General features: G+C 36.4%; 1 long non-coding RNA gene and 1 pseudogene across 1 annotated transcript; both read right to left on the bottom strand.

Moving 5' to 3' along the window:
* Nucleotides 1-4,921: 4,921 nt before the first annotated feature.
* On the bottom strand, nucleotides 4,922-6,427 carry LOC115968150. Its single transcript, XR_004086677.1, has 3 exons — nucleotides 6,394-6,427; nucleotides 5,436-5,611; nucleotides 4,922-5,350 (listed from the first exon to the last, which is right to left on the bottom strand). It is a non-coding gene; the product is annotated as an uncharacterized LOC115968150 (long non-coding RNA).
* LOC115968135 overlaps nucleotides 6,419-22,276 on the bottom strand; it is a 33,357-nt pseudogene continuing 17,499 nt past the window's right edge.

The following is a 22,276-nucleotide window of genomic DNA, read 5'->3' as shown; positions in this document are numbered from 1 at the left end:
AAGGGTTGCAATGAAGTTAGTCACATACTAGGATCCATGCAAAAGAGTTAGTCATGTACTGAGATTCGTGCAAAGAGAAGAAGTCTCTACAAAATCAAGACCAATTGAGGATTGGCGTAATGATTCAACTGTAGGTTAGTATTTTGGGATAGACTAGGTTTGGGATAAGATTCCTTGTACTTGTAATTTCTTGATTTTGATTAGTGATTCTTAGGAGTGGTGACTTGAAAATCACCCGGTGGAGTTTTTGTCTTGTGAGAGGCTTTCCCCATTAGTCAATAAATTACCGTGTCAATTTAATTTCCACTATACTCTATATTATTTGGTGATTTGTTCATGCTTTCACGATTTTCATGTAATTTGACATAATTAATCAACTAGGGTAATTGAATTAATTAACCAGAATCAATCTATAACCCAACATGATTAATTAGAAACACGTTGGGAAGATTGAATTGAATAGAGATGTTGTTAGGATTAGTTGAAGAACATGCTTGCTTGGTTTTCAAAATTCTAATTGCTGTGTGTGTGTGTGTGTGTGTGTGTGTGTGTGTGTGTGTGTGTGTGAGAGAGAGAGAGAGAGAGAGAGAGAGAGTTGTTGTATGATTAGGATAGATCCATTAGAGGGGTCCTTAAAATGAAGTCATTGAATATGTAAGTGGAACTCAACTACCTCGATGGTCAGGCTTAGGTGCCTGGCACATTTTTAGGCCCATTCTCTAACTTCAAACTCAATGCTTGATTCACTGGGAGTCTATATAGGGTTCATGATTGGTTCTTGGACTTAAACTAAGTGGTGACTACCATTTTCTTTGCCTAATCCACTTGCTTGGTGGCGTACTCCCAACCCATATCTAAGTTGCTCCATACCAAGTTGCAATCATTTGCAACATTGAGGCCACTTATAGTGACAACTTTATTAAAGATAGAGAGTGAGACTCTATTATTCTATAGTCATAATCTAATTAATAAGGCCCTCCTTAGGAAGCTCAACTTTTTTTCCTTTTGCACACACACACTTGCATATTGAAACTCCTGATGGTGTTAGGTTAAGGACTCTAGCTCCACTCAAGCTTTAAGTTCCTTAGTTGGCAGGTCAATCCATTAATGTTGCAATGATGAAGATCAACCAAAATGACACATCCTCTTAAAGTTCCATTCCACCATGGTGGTGATACCACACCAACACACTATCTACCATACATCCTTAGCTCCCAATTCCAAAAGAACTCTCTCATGAATCTTGGCTCCAAACCCGGATCCACCAAGTCACACCTACAATGATCATTAGTGCCTTATTGATCCAATAGAAAGTGTAAAGTTGTGATTTACAACTATGTTTTATGTTGGCTTTATTCCATGACAAAAAGTATTGTAATTGCATTAATTTATTTCCTTGTATTTTTTGGGATTTTATTGTATTGGGTTAAGTATTAAGTTGATGAAGAATCAAACATGCAATGAAGATCAGTGCAATTTCGCGACTAGCTTGCAAGAAGTTTGCGAGTAAAGGTTTTCGCGAAAAGGTCACGAGAGAAGCACATACTGGAAGTTGAAGAGTCAAGTGCTAGGCTGCATTTCGCGAGTACTTTGCGAGACAAGCCATCTTGCAAGATACCCACGAAATTCTCTACCTAGAGGATTTTAAGTGTGGCTTTCTTACCCTTCACCCATACTCTATATACCCTCATTACCCACAAAAATAAAGAAGGCTATTGAGATAAAACCCTAGAGAGGTTTTTACAACACACCCACCTTTTAGAGAGAGAGAACTACTCATCCTTTAGTGAGAAATCCCTATAGTCTCTTTTCCTTTCCCTCTCCCATTGTCATACCTTGAGAGGAGATCTGTAACCAAACACAACCCACACCTATTCAGAGTGTAGAGAGTGTTTTGGAGCTTGGGAAGCCTTTGGGATTTGCCAAAAGAAACCAGTGAGGCTTGGTGAATGCAATCGGGCGGTATTACGGGATCCGGAAAGCTAGTGAAGACAAGATTCCGAGAAGTCCTTGATAGCAGGAGCTTGGAGGGCTCAAGTACATTGGGTAGACTAGGTTTGGAGGGTCTTTTGTTATTTGTGTACTCCAACTTATTCACTAGTGGATCGATTTCGACTTGGAGGGTCGTAGAGAGGTTTTTCGCTGAGTTCTTCGATTTCCTCTTCGATAACACATCTTGGTATTATCTTTTGTTTGCATCTCTCTTTCCTTACTTTTATGCTTTACATTTATTGTTTATTGTTTATGTTTATGCACTAGAGTAATTCCGGTTTATTGCGTTTCATTTACTTTTGTTCCGCACTTAGATAAGTTAGAGTAAAAGCAATTAAACTGTAATTTTTAAAATTGGGGGTCTAAACAAGCATTAGTGTTTCGCACTAATTGAGCTTTCAGAAAGGATTATTGGCTTAATCAACATCAATTTCTCAAAATAGCCATATCTGCAAGGAGAGAAAAAAAAATGATAAAAATTGGAACTAAGAGAGAGAAAAGACATAATAAGGTGATTTGATGAATTGAAAACCGGAAAGGACAATTTAAGCAAAAGTTATGAATAATTACCTAAAGAAGCGGAGGGATGCCACAGAAATTTTAAGAAGTCTCTCAATACACAACATTCAAGCCATTAAGTGTCTCGACCATGATGATAAGAACTTACTCTCATTCCACAAGTTTTGTGATGAAGTTTTACAAACATTGAGGGAATAAATAAAAAGAGTAAAAGTTAGGTACAATTCCTTAAGTACAATATTTTAGATACCCCAATTAAATTTAACTATGTGATTAAAATGACCAATGTAGTTGGATCTAATTTTCCTTGAAAAAATAATATTGTTTTTGCTGTATTGGCTAACCATGTGGGTAAATTTATATATAAATTTTACCCTATTAGAAATTATACAAACAAAAATGCTATGAGTACAACAAAACTCACAATTTTTGTTATAACTTACTCACGTGGGAAATTTGTGAATAGTGAATTAAAAGTCGTAGATTCATGTGAGTTCATAACTCCACCACTTACAACTAGGGCTAGCCCTAGACATTTTGAAGATTAAGGCGAGAACTAAAAATTGGGCATTTTTTATACTTATATATTAATTAAATTAATGTTTATTTAATATTTTTGTATTATAATATATTTCATTTAAAATCTATTTTTCTTACTTTTCGAGATGCAAATTAACGAATTAAATTTTTATATTCAAGTTCTTCTAACATCTCATTTTCAATCGATTATATAGCTAATCCACTTAATCTTTCTTGGGACATTGTCGATCTTAGATATGATTTTATTAATTTTAATTTTGAAAAACTTCTTTCTGCTAAAGCTACTGTAACAGGTATTGTTACTAAAATCCTATTAGCAATGCATGTATTTGGAAATGAATCTAATCTTTTTATATAATTAGTATGTCAATTGGAGTATAATATTTTATTTGTAAAATTTCTTTTAAAACGTTTAACTCTGAAAATAAATCTAAACTATCAATATCATAATAAACATCATGTTTGAGAAACTCTTCAAGTTTAATACAGTATTTTTGTAAACTATCATCATCTAGTGACTTCAATTTTGTGAAGTTGAATAGAAAACCAAAAATATCATCATATATTTGAAATTGTTCAATTCTATTCTCAATTGAACTAATTGCTTTATCTAATATATATAAGAAATAATCAATTCTAAAAGATTCTTCAGCAGAATGTGTTGTCTCATTATGAACATTTTCATCAAATTGTTTCTTTCTATGAATTATATGTTTCTCATGAAATAGAAGTTTTATTTCCATTTCCAATTCAATTTTTTTAGATGAATTCATTACAGATGTAAATCCATTTTCTCTATATCCTTTAAAATAAGAAATGAGACATTTTAATTGATCTATAGCAATATCAATCTGCATGTCTTTTGATTGTAAGTTTTTACTAATAGAGTTGACAGCAAATAATATGTCATACCAAATAGTCATACCCAATAAGAACTTAAAGTTTTCAATTTCATATATTGCTAAACAATCAGCTTCACTTTTTATTTTAGGATCTTCACTTGTTTGTGCTAATTGTAACAAAGCATCTCTTATTTGTGGAGCTTGGAATTTTATTGCTTTTGCACTTTCAATGTGACTTTCTCAGCGTGTTTGTGATAATGACTTAAGAGTTAAACCTGACATATTATCTTGTAAAATTTTCCATCTTTTTGTTGAAGAAGAAAACAATGTATATATGCGTTGTATAACTCCAAAAATTGATATAGCTTTTGGACAAGAATTGGTCATATCATATAGTACAAGGTTAAGACTATGACAACCACATGGTGTGTAAAGTGCTCTATGATTTTTATCAAGAATAATGACATTTTGAAGGAATATAATTCAACATATCATTATTATTTTCATTTTCTTCAAGTTGAACATCAGTATGGTGAACTTGTTCATTTGTGACATTTTCATCATTATTTTCATTTTCTTCTAAATTATTTTGAAATTCATTATCAAGATTTGTTGTATTGCAAAATTGAACATCATTGTTATTTTGCAATTGTATCATTTCATTATCTTCTAACTCTTTTTGGTAAATTTCTTGCTCATTTGTGATATTTTCATCTAAATTTTGTGTTATATTTTGTTTATTACTAATAACAAATTTATCCATTGATCCTTTTTGAGACTCAATTAATTAATTTTTTTTTAAAGTTTTTCATGTTCAGGTGCATATTTTCTAGTAGTCATTTCTAATCAAACAATATATTTATAAAGATTAAAAAAAAAATAACTTTCAAATGTAGAGCAAATGAGAAATAGAACATGATTTATATAAAAAAATATTGTTGTAATTTCACCGAACAATAACAAGTTTTTAGCAATCTCAATCTGTTTAAATAAAGACTTATTCAATATATTACCACTAACTAAAATATATTTATAAAAACACAAGATTAAATTTTTAAAAAAAAAAATTTAAGCACAACCATAACACAAGGCTTATTAATAAGACCACTCACAAAAAAACACAAAACAAATCCTATCTATAACCCAAAAACAAAAAACGCAGCCTTTATTAAAAAAAAAAAAAAAATTGAAGGCCCAAACAAACATGAAACACCGAAACGTCCAGGCAACCACATAACTCAACTCAATATAAATAAAACAGGCCCAATAGAAAGCCAAGCGCCCAAATAAATTATAGATACCTCAGTCCTCAAAACTCAAAACCTTGAGCAGTTGAGAGAGGCAGAGAGCAAAGAATCAGAGAAAGAATGAGAGAGGTGGAGAAAGCTTGCTTGAGCAGTTGAGAGAGGTGGAGCCGCAGAGGAAGCTTGCTTCAGTAGTTGTGCCAGCTAGGCAGCCTGTAACACCCCAAAATTATAGGCAATAAAAGTTTATTTAATCTGAATAATCCACAAAAAATATTAAATAAAAGAAACTAATAACCTTGAATCTGATTTCAAAAGTTAGAGCTCTAATTCACCAAATACAAAATATCCTCAAAATAATTCTCCAATACAAGTTTAATGCCATAAAATAATAATAAAATCCTTAATTCCACAAAAATAGTTTGTAACTTCTGTCTCCCAAGAATCTCTACTCCAGTAATTCACCTAATGTATCTGTAATGGGAAAATAAAGGGGGGTGAGATAACTCAATAAGTGGAATTCACTAACATTGGGGTGTGGGAACACACCTTTCAAATAGATAATTCTTTCAACAGATTCACAACTTATAATTCACCAATATTTTGTCATCAACTCATTTCATGTAAAAGAAAATAATATCTCTATATTGTGAGCCATTATAATATATATATATTAATACCATCACATAAACAATTTCCTAGGCTTTTCTCGTGGTCAACGTTTACGCCCTGTTGACAGGGTTGTGCTATCCCCTTTTTGGGACTGGAACCTCCTTTCATCCCGGTTCTCAAGGATGGCTCCTTTGGAACCTAGAGGTACACTCCCTTGCTAAGGAGCTTCCTTTTGGATCCTCAATAGTATGCTCCCTTGCTAAGGAGCTATCAAATGTGCACTGTCCCCTTTTGGGACCGTCCCTTGCTAAAGACTAGCTGTAGCATGATTGTCCATTGCTAAGGACTAAATACCATACTGAGCTTTTAATCACGACTTGTCATAGGTTTTCAAAACATATTCAATATGCTCACAAAATAATCCATTCATACTTCTCAAAATATAAAGACATATACACACATACAAGTTTAAATAAAATTAGGTTGTCCCACAAGTTTTTCATAAAGCGAATAGCCAATGTGCACATCAAACATTTGTAAAATATTCATTTATATATAGAATATCAACATATACTTTCATATAAAATAGTTTAATAATTAACATTGTTTTGGGAAAACCCCCAAAATTAGTAAACACTACTTACCTCTTAGTTGCAAAAATAAAGGAAATCAACCTCCCTTGAATCACAACAATTCTGTAGAATTAGAACCTAGCAATACCAAAAATAGGTTCATCAATACACAAATTCCCACTTAAAATCTATTTTCACACTTAAAATGGTTTTATCCTAGACAACATTGATTTATCCAAAATCCTCTATTTATTCACCTAACTATCCAATTTACTTTCAGCTTTGATCAGATTTTTGGACTTATAAATATTGCTGCCTTATTAGAATATTCAGGAAACTTCAATCAATCTTAGAGCCAAAAGAGGTATGACTATACATACTATTCATACATAACCAAATTTCAAAGCCTAGACCATACGGCTATATCAACATTCTTATTATACTATTTTAATCATCACTCCAAAGACCCAAAATCTATTACACGATTGAACTAATGTGAAAGCAAAATAACCAGTCAACAATTGTGGCTTAGTGTGAATGCATAATAACCGGTCAATGGCTTAGTGTGAATGCTTAGTGTGAATGCAATAACAACCGGTTAACAATGGTGGCTTAGTGTGAATGCAATAACTTAAGCATTCCTTTCACTTTAACATGGTGACCAAGTCCAACATATTACTCTATTTGGCTCAATCTCACGTCTGTGTTCCTTCCTGACATATTGGCCAAACCTTTATCTAATATAATACAATTATAGGAACCCTTTTTCTATTAGAATAATGATAGTTTAGGTTCAAATCAATTGCAAGCTATATGACTATTCAAACTTCCTAAATCTTGAGCATGAGAGACATCGTACCTGAAGACTCCAACTCAACGCCACAGTGGAGAAAAGCAGAAATTCAATTGTCGGCTGAAGCAAAAAGAAATCCCATCAGAAAACACGTGTGACCTAGGAGGAAAAAGGCTAGGGTTTTCAAGGCCCATATATGTACTTATGTCACCTCACTTGGGCTTCATATTCTATAGAATTTATCTTCTTTTTAATACATTAGGCCCAAATTTATTTAATCCATTTTAATTATAGGCCTCCATTAAAAATTAACGTATAGTCATTTAATTGGTATCAATTTATGGGGTGTTACACAGCCAGCAACGGTGGAGAGAATCAGAGAAAGAATGAGAGAGGCAGAGAGCAGAGAGGAAGAAGCAGAGGGAACAGTAAAAATTTTAGGGATTTATGTTGTTTTATTTGTTTTGATTTGTGATTGTTTTGTGGTTAATCTCTTAGACCGGATTTGTAGTTTATCTTGTTTATTTTTGGTTTGTCTAGAGGATAATAATATTATTTTTGGGTAATGATTTTGTTTAGAACCAATGTGTAACTGAATCTACCAAAATTTTTGTTTTTTGGTTAAAAGGATGTGCTAGATATTTTTAATTCATCTAAAACTATTTTTTTGGCCCCTAGTACCCCTTCTTTTCTAAAATTTTGGGGCCTCCCTTCCACTGGGTGGCCTTAGGCATTTGCCTAATTGGCCTAGTGGAAGGGTCAGCCTTGCTTACAACTCGTCACATGAATAAATTGTGGCTAGATTTTGTTGTGATTACAACATGTAATTTGAACCCTCTCTCTCTCTCTCTCTCTCTCTCTCTCTATATATATATATATATATATATATATGCTCCGTATTGGCAGGGCTAATTTTAAGAAGGATTTTCTTAATGGTGTCTTTTTCTAATTTGTATTGTATTATGCAAATGCTCCAATGTTCTACTATCTAGCTAATTTAGCCTCATTTCTAAGGAATTAGCAGGCATTCTAACCATGTCTAAAGGGAAATTTTAATAATAGTCATTAAAGCCCTCAACTTTTGTTTATTGGGTAAGGAAAAGATAAATTTAAAGGAAAAAAAGTTTCACAAGAGTGGCAGTCCTGTTTATAAAAGAATGCTGGGCATCTTCAATAATCCATTCAACGTGTGAAGCATAAAATACACTTCGTGTTAGCCAAGCGATAAACATTTCTGCATTAATATTGTTATTTAATTACCTCAAAAATATGAGACATGCAAAAGGCTAATATGCTCCTGTAGGCAAGTACTTCATCTTGCATGCTCATAGGGGCACGAATGCCTCCACAACGACTGTGGCCGATGACTTAAATGTTCACAACCTGCAAAAGAAATTATCCTTTCACCATTAAAAAAAAAAAGAAAAAAAAAAAAAAGCAAACTCTCCCCAAGATTTGTTGCCGAATAGCTGTCCATTTTGTTTTATATTTTAGATGCTAAACGTAGAATTATCAAGTCATTGAATTTATATTCTTTAACTTTTCAAGAAACTTATCGTTCAGGAAATTGAAATATTGGTATGGTTATGATTTGATAAATACTTTATGTTTAAATTCAGATTCTTAAACTATTTCTAATAAATTTTCGAAGGAGAGATATACTTTCACTTCTGAAACTTGTTTTCCAAAGCACAATTTCATTCTCTTACTCGAATTTATACTTAATAGTTTTTGTAGGACTTTGGACTGTACTTCTACATAATCATTATTTGGCCCTGGCACCCTATTTTTATGATGACATTTTATTTCCAAGTGCTGATTATTATGTCACCTTGGCCACCATCAATAAAACATCATACATGAAACGGCATCTAGGATACATAAGTTATGAAACAAATTAAGAAGCCTATGTACTAGAATTCTAGACACAAAATACATACCTCAAGAGAATTTACAGCAAATTCTAATGCCACATTTATTTCTGAGGGTCCACCCTGCAAAAGCAAAGAAGGAAAAAAAGGAAGGGTAGAAAACTAGAAATACTTCGTGGCCTCAATTTTGTCTACTGAGAAGTAGACATTCAAAATAAATGAAATGCAATGTGATATGCACCTCAAATGGGGGAACCAAATTAGTTACCTTTCGGACCATGAATGCTTCTCCTGGTTGAAACCCCAGGATGACTGATCAGGGGTAAACCCTTAAGTCTGCACAAGCAATTATCATGAACTGTACTGGAACTCAGTTTTAATAGGCTGTATATCTATTCTGATTTTCAGAAATAAATTGAGCAAAAAAGTCATAGCTTATCCATCCAAGATGTTCTCAACATTTGTGTAACAAGTGGAATAAATTATTTGGGAAAGGATTCCCTCCCATTTAAATCGTCCAATTTCTCTAAACAGAATATCACTTCTCTAGAAATTCATGGAAATTAATAAGCATGCTATTAGTCTCACATCTGACTCTTACAACTGTTCTAGGCTTCTAGCTGGTTCTAACTTTAATATAACTGAAGCTGATCCACATTGTGTTTTTGTGTTTGTGTCAAATAATAAAACTCTAAAGCCACAGACACCCCCCCACCGCGGCGCGTCTTAAGAATTTCATAGTTCACATGCAGAATTCGAAGAATCAGAGATGTAGCAATTGTGCCCTAATCTTTATGTAATGTCATTATTTCAAAGAGGTGTTAAAAATCTTTCCCATTCCAAAGTACTAAGAACTAGTGAAAACCCTTCATGGATCAAGTTTTTGTTCTATTTTTAGTGATTTGAATTCAATTTTCTATGTCCCAAAAGTGGGGAAAAAAAACCCATTTTTCTCTATTTCACGAAGAACTTTAAAAAAAAAGGGACTTAAAAAAGTCATTGACATTTGATTTATAAGTCTTAGCTAGCCCTAACATGTTAAACGAAAATTTTGATGAGTTTACTTGATCGTGAATACCAAACTACATACATATGATGCAGGTTTGACATGTAAGCATATAATTTAAAATGTAGCTATATTAATTTACTTTCATTTTTTTCATACATACATACATACATATATATATATATATATAGAGAGAGAGAGAGAGAGAGAGAGAGAGAGCCAAGACAACAACTAGTGAAAATGGCTAAAATTTGTGAAGTACAAGTCTTGAATTTTCTTTGGCGGTGATGGTTAAGATAATACATGCATTTTATAGGTCAAGGAAGACTTGAAATAGAGGAACAATTTACCCTAGAAAAATTCAATAAAAAGAAATAATAAAAGCACAGTGGGATCATATTATATTATGAATTACGATATCATTTTTCCCAATTTGTAGCAAGACTTTGTATTCCAAAATTATAGGAAGCACACAAGTATTATTTGATGGAGCAAGATTTACTTGAAAGTATACATTAACAAATTTAGACCTTAAACAAACAAAGTGTACTCAAAAGCCCCATTCTTGAAAAAGAAATGCGAAGGCAGACATGTACTACTTCAAAGGTGTTAGGTTCTAAAAGTTTAGAACAATTGGCAAATCGTGAACACAAATTTGTCTAGATATAAATCTTAAAGCCTATAGGTATTATTAGACAATGCTCAAGGTGATTCAAGTCAAGATTCAAGAACGTACAAACTGCAGGAAGAAGATTTCATAATCTGTCTGGTTCGATCGATCGAAAGACAGGCCCGAACGATCGAAAGTCGTACCTGCAGAATTTTAATTAAGCCCAAACAGCAGTTCTAGCCCATTAAGGATTAGGGTTTCTAATCTACTTCTCTCAGTATATAAAGAAAACCCTAAGCACGTTTTTATGAAACTTTTCAGAGAGAGAAGAGTGTGCCTCTTTTGTTTTTAGGGTTTTGTTCTTAAAAAACTCTCTCATATCTTCTACTGGTGTTATTACTTGAGGAATCTCAAGATCTGGTACTGTAGAAGTTTCTGCCTTCTCTAGTCATCAAAGGTGCTAATGATCTAAACCTTCAAGGGTGGTCTTGGAGTCACAAACAGGAGAGTTTGTGTTGCTAAACCTTTGAGTGGGATTTCAAAGTCACAAACGTGGGTGTTTGTGTTTTGCAAAGGTCAATAAAAGAAGGAGTCTGTGGTCTCGGAGCTTGCACGTGGTCGTGTCAGTAAGTTTCTATTGGTGGATAGCAATAGGATGTTAGTGGTCTAAGTCGCTATTGTAAAACTTCGATTCTTTCTAGTGGATTTTCTTTTTACCTTGAGAATAGTTAGGTTAAATCCTCCCCAGGTTTTTTACCGGTTTGGTTTTCCTGGGTTATCATATTATTGTGTTTTTTATTTTCCGCTGCTATACATTGATATGATATATTTGTGTTAACCTAGATTTGTTAATTTGACTAAGTAATCACTTAGCTAATTACCTAGGTTAATTCAGTTATGTTTTTAAGGGCTCTAAAAACGTACAAGTGGTATCAGAGCGGGTAGCTCTTTTGTTTTAAATCTTTTGATCTAAGAGCTGATCCTTGACCCCTGTTGTCATGGATAATTTGAAGTGTCTTTCTGATCATGTTTTTGCTCATGCTTCTGTTGATTTTATTGATGCTTGTGAAACTTTTCGTAATGGATTATTGAAATCTATGAAAATTGCTAAGAAATTCAAGGAAGAGTTGAAATTGGCTAATCTTGAAAAAGATGAATTAATTGTTAGATTAGATGAATCTAATAAAAAGAATGAATTTTTGAGAAATCAAATTTCCTCTCAGGATGAGAAGATGAAAAGCTTTGAACAAAAGTTAGTTGAATCTAAAGCTAAAATTGAAAATTTGACTAGTACCAAGTCTGCTGATAACAGAAGTGTTTCTATTTCTCTTAAACCTAAAACTGAGAAAGTTTATATCCCTTATTTTAAGAGGAATAATAAAGAAAAGGTTTATTTTGTTAGGTTAGATAAAGGTAAAAGTTCTGATGTAGACGCTGAAGTTTCTAAACCTAAGTCTAAACCTACTATTAGAGAGCATAATAAATTTGTTTTTGTGCCTATCTGTCACCTTTGTGGTGTTGTTGATCATATTAGACCAAATTATTCTTTGTTGAGGCAAAAACCAAAATCTGAGACTAGATTTGTTGTTAGAAATATTGATATTCCTAAATTTGTTCCTGTTTGTCACTTTTGTGGTGTCTCCGGTCACATTCGTCCTAATTGTCATAAATTGAAATTTAAGCATTCAGTGTTTCAATCTAGGATATGTGATGATATTTCTCTTGCAATAAGTCCATATAAATTGTTTCTGTTAGGTTGAATTTTATTAACCATCTTGTTGGCTTTATTCCGTGCCAAATTTACTTGTATTTTAGTAATTAGTAACCCTGTATTTAGATGAGAATCATGTAAAGGTAGTGAGTGAGAGAGTGTGAAGAAATGCTCAAGATTGTACAAGGATGCAGAGACTTACAGTTGGAACTCGCGGGTGACTCGTGACTGGCAAGCCGCCAAAGTTTGCACATGTGTGAAGCATGCAGGGGAGCTGAAAAGTCATACCAGCTATTGCACTACAGGACAAAAGTCCCAGGCTGGCCAGGCCGCTAGCTCGCGGCTTGAACTTGCGACTCAGCCCAGTCGCGAGGCCAAGTTGCCAGACCATCCTATTTGGGAAAAACTGACTTTTCACATTCCTTCTCACCTTACTATATATAGACCCTTATACCCACGATATTTAGAGAGCTTCCAGAGAGAATTTTGAGAGAAAAACCCTAGAGAAAAACAAGATTGATTCATCCACAATCCTCACATAAAGACTCTTCAAATTCCTCTACTCTCTTCCTCTCCATTGTCAAATCCTTGAGAGGTACATTACCAAAACATTTTCTCACCATACCCATATATATGAGAAGGCCACTTGGTGTTTGGGAAGCAGTTAAGAAAGGACCAATTTCATATTGGTTGATGCTATGGTCAAATAGCGAAATCCAGTAAGCTAAAGAAGAAATAGGTTTGGCGTAACCTCGTTTGAGTAGGAGCTTAGAGGGTTTAGGTACATTAGGTAGATTAGACTTGGAGGGTCTTCTGCTGTTTATGTATCCCAATTACATTCTTTAGTGGATTGTTTACCGTTTGGAGGGTGGCGGAGAGGTTTTACGCTGAGAGTTTCGGTTTCCTCTTCGATAACATATCGTGTGTTGTCCTTGTATTTGTATCTTTCTTTCCTTAATCTTTTCTATTTAATTTCTGTTGTGGATGTGATTTTACTTGATTTAGATTGTTTATCAATTCTGTTTTAAGCTTATGTTCATATTCCGCACATTAATTATTTGACATTAAGCTTGAATTGGTAATTTGTAAATTGGGGGTCTAAACGTTCATAGTGTTTTGTACACTGTTTGAACTTTCAGTTTCATATTATTTTGAAAATTTTAAACTTGTTGGCTTGTGAAAGGAATTTGCAGAATTTCAGTCTTTCTCAGAAAATTGGTGTAATCCCTCAAATACACTCTGCTTCACATGGATTTTCACCTACAAAGCCGAAGACTTGTGTTAGATGGGTGAGAAAAGATTCTCTAAGGTGAGTGTTGCTGACTTGTCCCTGATTTAATTCTTTCAATTATTTGTGGACATGTTTTGTTTCTGTTTTTGGTTGTTTTATTTTTCTTGAGGATTACATGAATTATGATATCTCTCTCTTGATTTAGAACATGTTTGACATTGTGGAGAAACTTGGATAGTATGTGTTATATAAGTGCTAAGCTATTTTTGATTTTGTGTGAGTATGAACTAGTTTGCACATGTACTCATGGGTTAATTAAGAATTTGATATTTCTTATTTCTGTACCCTCTATAGCTTAGTTAAGCACTGTCATGCATTACATTTGCATTGTTCATTTAGCATAATGTGTTTTTTTTAGTCATAAATTTTTTAAAACCAAAAAGATTTCTGTGTTTTGTATTTCACATCTTGGATTTAAAATTAAGGATTGGCCGTATTATCTTTATATAACATGTTTATGTACCTTGTTTAGCTTGGATGAGTTTCTTTTATTGTACCTTACTAGTTTGAGTTTTGTAGTGCATGTTATGTGGGAGATATTTATAGTTTTTGATCACTTTGTCTTGTTCTTGAAGTCACATGTCTTTGATTGTCGGACTTGAACCTTTTGAGAAAGGCATAAATAACCATCTCACAACTATTTATTAGCCAATCATGAACACCTTAGTGCATATCGTAAGATTTTATACTCGAGAAAGTGTAGTACATGCACAAAAAGAACATAAGGTGTAGCCTCGGTTTAAATGCTAAAATTAGTGTGTATATTATTAGGCTTTAATATCTTCACAATCAAATAAAATTGGTGTGTACATTATGAGGCAAATCAAGAAACTTACATGATTGCAAGCTTTTATTCTAGGAGATGTAGGAGTTATATGATGTAACTTTTTTGGTGATAATCTCTTTCAAATTCTATATGATGAATTTTGTAGAAATTGTGATTGATTTCTATTTATATATCACTTCACATATATCTCAAGTTTTTGCTAGTTGCACACACTACACAAATTACTCTTTATTAAACTTGGTACATTATATTGTGTGTGATCTTGTTATGGCTATCCAAGATTAAAGTTCATTGATTTTAATGCAAAATGTGTTTAAAGTTTGAGACTTGAGGTCAAATTGATTGAAAATTATTTTTGGAAGATAATTTAAGTGTTTGAGACTTGAGGTCAAAGTTTAAAATGTTATCTTTTTTTAGTTCAGTTTTCTTAGGAACCAAACATAGCAAGCATATCTTGTGAGAATACTGTGTTTATCATCAGTTTAGTTGATGAACTACCTGTTGCCAAAAGATTCCCAGTGTCGTAATGATTGTTTTTTTTTGATAAGTAATCAGAGAAATGATATAAATGAGGAAAAGCTACCTCCATTATAAAACCACTGAAAGAGAAAACATGGGGGGGGGGGTACGTAGTTTCTTCCTTGAGTCCAAACATTTTCAGTTAGTTTTAGAGGAAGGGGGTCGTTATTTTAAGCTACAGATTTTTGAGAGAGGCAAATTCTTTATGAGATCAGTTTTCTTGGGCAAGAACGCAGCACATTGGTTGATGTTAAACATAGAACACATTGTTGTTGGGGTGAGCCCCAAACAGTTCTTTTCTCTTAGAGAAGGAGACACAACTTTTACTCTCCAATGGAGTTCCAACTCCTTTGGCCAGTTCTTGCTGTTGACTGAGCTCAAAACAGGTGGGTCTAGGAGGTCGATTATCATACTGGAAGGTAAAGAGAGATATGGCTGGAGGGTTTTTGGCCTTGAACTTAGAAAAGTGTTGAATCCTTCTCATTATGCAGTGGGAGAAAATGGTCCCAAATTCATTCCTCAGGTGTGGAGGTTCAACCTGGAGGCTCATTCTAGAACTTTTGCTGAAGTTGTACAAGGCTTTCATGGAAGAGTAGAGGATAGAAAGAAGCCTATGCAACCAGGAGTCTCAGTCAAGGGGAAGTTACCACATAAAGGAGAGAAGATGGGGGAGATTCTGAGAATCACAGGTGCAAAGGTAGGGGATTTTCCGGTGAAGTTATCTGATAAGATGGAAGGGGTGGGAGGGGTTAGGAGGGAGAGCTGCATTCTTGAGGAGGCAGAGGGCGGTGAGCAAACTTTGGCAGACCCTAGGATCAGTGTACCTAGCAGTAATTTGAATTCAAAAGTTTATGACAGAAGGAAGAAGAGTGACGTTTGGAGTGCTGGCTGGTCAAGGAGAGGTCTTGTCGTGGAAGTTGATGTGATAGGAAGGAGGTGGGTTTTCTGGGAGAGAAAGAGAGGGGGTGGTACGAAGAGCAGACTTGTTTCTCGGGCAGTTGGAAGGGAGAGTGTCACGGATGCTTCTAACTCTCTTAAATGGGTTCCTAAGGGCTTCAAACGGGCTGCTGTTAAGCCATATTTGGGCCTTGGAACAAGCCCAGAGCTGGCTGACCCAGGTGTGGGTTTCATTAAACCTGTGTTTTCTGGCCCAAGCACTTTTGAAGTGGGTGAGGGCTCGTTGGCTGGTGGTGGAGGCTCAGCCCAGGCCCTGCTGATGGATGTTTCTGAGTTTGGAGTCCCGGCCTGGCGCGATGAGCACTTGGTGGATGGTTCATCTCTCGCCAGCAGCTCTGGCGAGCTCGTCGTCGGCTGTAGCACTGGCGAGCCACCGTCGCCACCGGAGGCCGTCGATTCCTCTCTCGCCGGTAGCTCCGACGAGCTTTTGTTGGTTCTGGGTAAGGCCGGCGACGCCGGAACTAGCTCCGACGAGCCGCCGTTCTCACCGGGAAGGTCCGACGAGCTCTCCTCCGTTGGATCTAACTCCGGTGAGCTCACGGTGTCTCCGGGTAAGGCAGAAATGGCGATTTCGTCGCCCTTGGTTGAGTGTATCCTTTCTGGTTTGTTTCTGAGTTTTTTGAGGGCTGGGCTTGTGGTTTTGGGGGATCAAGAAAGGGATGATGGTGGCTTGGTCAGCCTCACACCGATTGCTGCCCTTGAACCTGAGCAACCCAGGTTAGTGGAGTTACCCACAAAGTCTTTGTGTGCTGTCCCTGGGGCAAGTGTGTTAGTGGAGGAAGGATGGAATCTTTCAGATAAAGGTTTGGGTGGAGAGGATAGCTCACCTGTCCCTCTGATGTCTATTACTCCCTCTGGGATTCACTTGTCAGCTGATCTGAATTGTGGTAATGAGGCAGTGGGGTGTGAAAATATATTGGATACGTCAAGATGGGTGAAGAATAGACTCCCTGGTTTCAGTAAACTGGTGGGGTTGCCTTTGAACCGTCATGAGAAGCTTTGCATCGCATTGTTACAAAAGATTGAGAAGGAGACGGAGACTGCTAAAGCGGTGAATAGGAATGTTACTCTCTCTAGAAAAGTTGTTATCTTTAAGGATAAAGGGAAGAGAGAGCTGAGGAACCTACAATCTTCGGTTAATTATGACAACAGGGGTCTGAATGACCGTCAGAAACGTTCTATTGTTAAAAATTTACTGCGGGATTGGAGGTGTGATGTAATTTGCTTTCAAGAAACTAAACTTACTGGTTTGGACAGACAGATGGTGGGGAATTTGTGGAGCTGCCCCTTTGTGGATTGGGTGGCTTTGGACGCTGTCCAAACAGCCGGTGGGATTCTACTGATGTGGGATAGGAGGGTTTTAGAAAGGTCGGAAGTTTTGGTGGGTTCTTTCTCTGTGTCTGTGCGGTGGCAAGGGGTGGGAGACGGTTTCAGTTAGGCTTGTTCGGGGGTTTATGGCCCTATTGATAACAATGCGAGGGGATTGATGTGGGATGAGTTGGTTGGTGTTCAACAATATTGGAATGTCCCTTGGTGTTGTATTGGGGATTTCAATATTGTCCGCTTCCCTAGTGAACGTTTGGGTAATTCTCGTCTCACTCCGGCAATGGATCTTTTTTCGGAGTTCGTCGAGGACCTTAATTTGATTGATTTGCCTTTGGAGGGTGGGAGGTATACCTGGTCTAGAGGGTCAGTTCGGCCTTCGATGTCTAGGATAGACAGAGTTTTGGTGTCTCAGGAGTGGGAGGAGCATTATCCGGATGTGATCCAACGGATTTTACCTCGCCTTGTTTCTGACCACTTCCCTATTCTAGTGGAGGTGGGGGGAATAGCGAGGGGGAAAAGTCCGTTTAGGTTTGAGAATATGTGGCTCAAGACGGAAGGCTTTATTGATAGAGTTGAGTCTTGGTGGAATCGTCATTCTTTCTCTGGCACTCCTAGTTTTGTGTTTGCCAAAAAAATTGAAGGCCTTGAAAGAGGACATCGTTCGGTGGAATCGTTTGGAGTTTGGTCATGTTGGTCGCAAAAAGTCTCAATTATTAGAAACTTTGAAGTCTTTAGATGCCAAGGAAGGGGAGTTTGGTCTCTCTGATGCAGAGTCTAGTGAGAGAGCGGTGGCGAGATCTGAAGTTGAGAATCTTCTCTCCTTGGAAGAAATCTCTTGGAGACAGAAATCCAGGATGCTTTGGATTAAGGAAGGAGATAACAACACTAAATTCTTCCATAAGATGGTTAATTCCCGGAGAAGGTTTAATCACCTGAGTTTCTTGGAGGTGGATGGGGTGATCTATGAGGAGGAATCTGAGATGGCTGCTCAGGTTGTGCATTTTTATAAAAATTTGTACCAGGAGTCAGAAGAGTGGAGGCCCTTTGTGGAAGGTCTGGAGTTTGATCAGATAGATGGGTCGGAGAGGGGTTGGCTTGAAAGGAGGTTCGAGAAGGAGGAGATTCTTCTAGCTCTTAATGAGTTGGGGGGAGATAAAGCTCCAGGTCCAGATGGTTTCTCTATGGCTTTTTTCCACCATTGCTAGAGAGTGGTGGAAAGAGATGTTCTAGCAGTTTTTGAGGAGTTCTATCTTCATAGTAAGTTTGAGAAATCTCTGAATGCGACCTTTATAGCTCTTATTCCTAAGAAAAATGATGCTTCTAATATTCGAGACTTCAGGCCTATCAGCTTGGTGGGGAGCTTGTACAAGATTTTGTCGAAGGTTTTGGCAAATAGGTTGAAACAGGTATTAGATCAACTGATTTCTGAGTCTCAAAATAGTTTTGTGGGAGGCAGACAGATTCTTGACTCAGTTCTTATTGCTAATGAGTGTGTTGATAGTCGTGTTAAGAGCAAGATTCCGGGGGTTATTTGTAAGCTTGACATTGAGAAAGCTTACGATCATGTGAATTGGGAGGCTCTTCTAGATCTTTTGAAGAGAATGGGCTTTGGGGAAAAATGGTGTGGATGGATTCGCACTTGTATCTCTACTGTCCAATTTTCTATTTTGATTAATGGGGCGCTAGCTGATTTTTTTGGGAGCACGAGGGGTCTAAGACAAGGGGACCCGCTATCTCCAATGCTGTTTTTGGTTATGATGGAGGTTTTGAGTAGGATGTTGAAAAGAGTAGAAGGTGCTGGCTTGATCAAAGGTTTCCAAGCTGTTGGTAGTCGGGGTGTAGGGGAATGTGTCTCGCATCTTCTGTTTGCAGACGATACTATTCTATTCTATGATGCGGATGTGGAGCAGATCCTTCATGTGCGGATGCTTCTCCTTTGTTTCCAGGCTGTGACTGGTTTGAAGGTTAATGTCTCGAAGAGCGAGTTGGTTCCTATAGGGGAGGTTAATAATGTTCATGCCTTGGCAGAGATTCTGGGTTGTTGGATTGGGTCTTTGCCTATGACCTATCTTGGTATGCTGTTGGGGGCTTCCCATAAATCCCCTTCTATATGGAATCCTATCTTGGAGAAATTTCAGAGGAAATTGGCCGGGTGGAAGAAGTTGTATTTATCTAAAGGTGGTAGGTTGACGTTGCTTAAGAGTACGCTTTCTAACCTTCCTACTTACTTTTTATCCCTTTTTACCATTCCCTCGCATGTGGCTAATAAGATTGAGAAGATTCAGAGGGACTTCTTGTGGGGGGATTCGAAGATTCATTTGGTGGGGTGGGATAAGGTGTGTGCTCCTAAGGTTAATGGTGGTTTGGGTATAAGGAAGTTAACTACGTTTAATAAAGCGTTACTAGGAAAATGGCTATGGCGGTTTGGGGTTGAGGAGACTCGTCTTTGGCGGAGGGTTATAGCTTTGAAGTTTGGGGAAGAGTGGGGGGGTTGGTCGTCCAAATTAGGCAGGGGTGTTCATGGGTGTGGTTTATGGAGAAGTATCCGGAAAGGTTGGGAGGTGTTTTCCAAACACATCCGATTCGAGGTAGGGGCGGGGGATAGGGTGAAGTTTTGGACGGATCATTGGTGTGGGGACTTACCTCTCCATCTATCCTTCCCGGCTGTGTATGGGATTGCTATTAATAAGGAGGCATCTGTAGCCTCGTCTCTCGAGCGTCTGGGAATTGAGGCCCGGAGAAGTTGGAAGGTTCTCCTTCTTAGAAATCCGAATGATTGGGAGTCGGGTGTTGTGGATGATTTCCTTCATTCCCTGGATTCTAATTTATCTCTTTCTGAGCAAAGAGACCGTATGATTTGGAATCTGTCAAAGAAGGGGGTTTTTGATGTTCGATCGTTCTATGATAAGCTTCGATGTCCCTTGCCTATTATCTTTCCTTGGAAAGGTGTTTGGAAGGTTAAGGCTCCTATGCACGTCTCCTTCTTTGTCTGGTCTGCAGCTTGGGAAAAGATTCTTACAGGGGACATTCTGCGGTGTAGAGGCTTTGATTTTGTTGATTGGTGTATTTTGTGCCGTAGTAATGGGGAGACGGCGAATCACTTGCTTCTTCATTGTGGAAAAGCTTTTCAGTTGTGGAGCCTAGTGTTTAGATCTTTTGGGATTTCTTGGGTCTTGCCAAAATCGATTGCAGATACGCTTTTCGGCTGGTGGAACTGGCTCGGAAAGCACTCTTCTAGAGTTTGGAATCTAGCTCCGTTGTGCCTAATGTGGTGCATTTGGAGGGAGCGAAACTGGCGTACTTTTGAGGACAGGGACAAAACTGATGACCAACTGCTCGCTTACTTTAGTGGCTCTCTTTTTGATTGGTCTAGGGCTTGGGGACTCACCTCTAGTGATTCTATCCCTATGTTTCTAAGTTCTCTTCTTTGTAATTAGTTCTTTGTTGGCTTCGCTTGTTTTCTTGTTTTCTTGTTTTCTTTTTCTTTTTTTTTTGTTTCCTCCTCTGTACTCTCTGTTTGTCCTTTTGTTTTCCTGAGGTTTTAATATAATTTTTCTTACTTATCAAAAAAAAATTTAAGTGTTTTTAAAAAACTTTTAATCTCATACTCATACATTTTATTCATGAAATACTATACTTTGAGGAGATTCTGCATTAAAATGTTTTGTTTTTCAAAAAATTGATTTTTCAAGATTTTCGATTGATTGAATCTGTTGCTCGACCGATCGAAATTGCGATAAAAATTTTGGTTTGAATCTGCGTAGCACGATCAGTGCTCGATTGATGCTTGACCGATCGAAACTGAAAAATTTTCAGTTTTTAAGTATTTGACCAAATTTTTTTTCATGCATCATTTATGTTTAGGATTCACATGCATTGCATTGATTTTTTGGTATCCATTTTGCAGTTTTGCAGTCATATCTCTAATTGTTTTCACATATAACATGCATACACTTTGCTAAATTAGGTACTCAATTTGATTTAAAAATTGATTGATTAATTTTGGAGTCCTTTGTACATTTTAGTATATGCTATTTTTATGTGTGAACTGTAGAAAATATTTTTCTTAAGAAATATGATGAATAATCAATGTGCAAATATTTTCTCTACTCATGCAACTGTTTATGGGTCACATAGTGTTATGTTTGCATTTATTGAAAGAGAAAATATTTTTTCTTCATGTGTATCCTCAACTTAGTTTTTTTAAGTTTGGTTTGTGTGTTTTTATTTTTCACCACCTCCTATTTTCCAAAAAACTGTTTTTCCCTACGCTTGTTTTGTGTTTCCTATTTTTATAGGAGGAGAAGCTTGTTTTCAACATTTGTTGTTCATAGGGGGAGTTGTCTCTATTTTCTATAGAGTTGAATTGTTTTGTGTTCCTTTAATTCTCTGTTTTCTCTTATCCTTTATTGCGTATGTTTACTCTTTGTTGAGTTGTCTTTGTCAATACGTGACAAAAGGGGGGAGATTTTGATGAAATGTGAGAATGTGTGGGAATCCTGTTTGATGGAGCAAGATTTACTTGAAAGTATACATTAACAAATTTAGACCTTAAACAAACAAAGTGTACTCAAAAGCCCCATTCTTGAAAAAGAAATGCGAAGGCAAACATGTACTACTTCAAAGGTGTTAGGTTCTAAAAGTTTAGAACAATTGGTAAATCGTGAACACAAACTTGTCTAGATATAGATCTTAAAGTCTATAGGTATTATTAGACAATGTTCAAGGTGATTCAAGTCGAGATTCAAGAACATACAAACTGCAAGAAGAAAATTTCATAATCTGTCTGATTTGATCGATCGAAAGACAGGCTCGATCAATCGAAAGTCGTATCTGCAATATTTTAATTAAGCCCAAACAGCAGTTCAAGCCCATTAAGGATTAGGGTTTTTAATCTACTCCCAGTATATAAAAGAAACTCTAAGCACGTTTTTATGAGACTTTTCAGAGAGAGAAGAGTGTGCCTCTTTTGTTTTTAGGATTTTGCTCCTAAAAAGCTCTTTCATATCTTCTACCGGTGTTATTACTTGAGGAATCTCAAGATCCGGTATTGTAGAAGTTGTTGCCTTCTCTAGTCATCAAAT

This window comes from Quercus lobata, chromosome 11 (genome assembly GCF_001633185.2).
Source record: "Quercus lobata isolate SW786 chromosome 11, ValleyOak3.0 Primary Assembly, whole genome shotgun sequence".
Lineage (NCBI taxonomy): Eukaryota > Viridiplantae > Streptophyta > Magnoliopsida > Fagales > Fagaceae > Quercus > Quercus lobata.
This window is presented reverse-complemented; position numbering and strand designations above follow the sequence as displayed.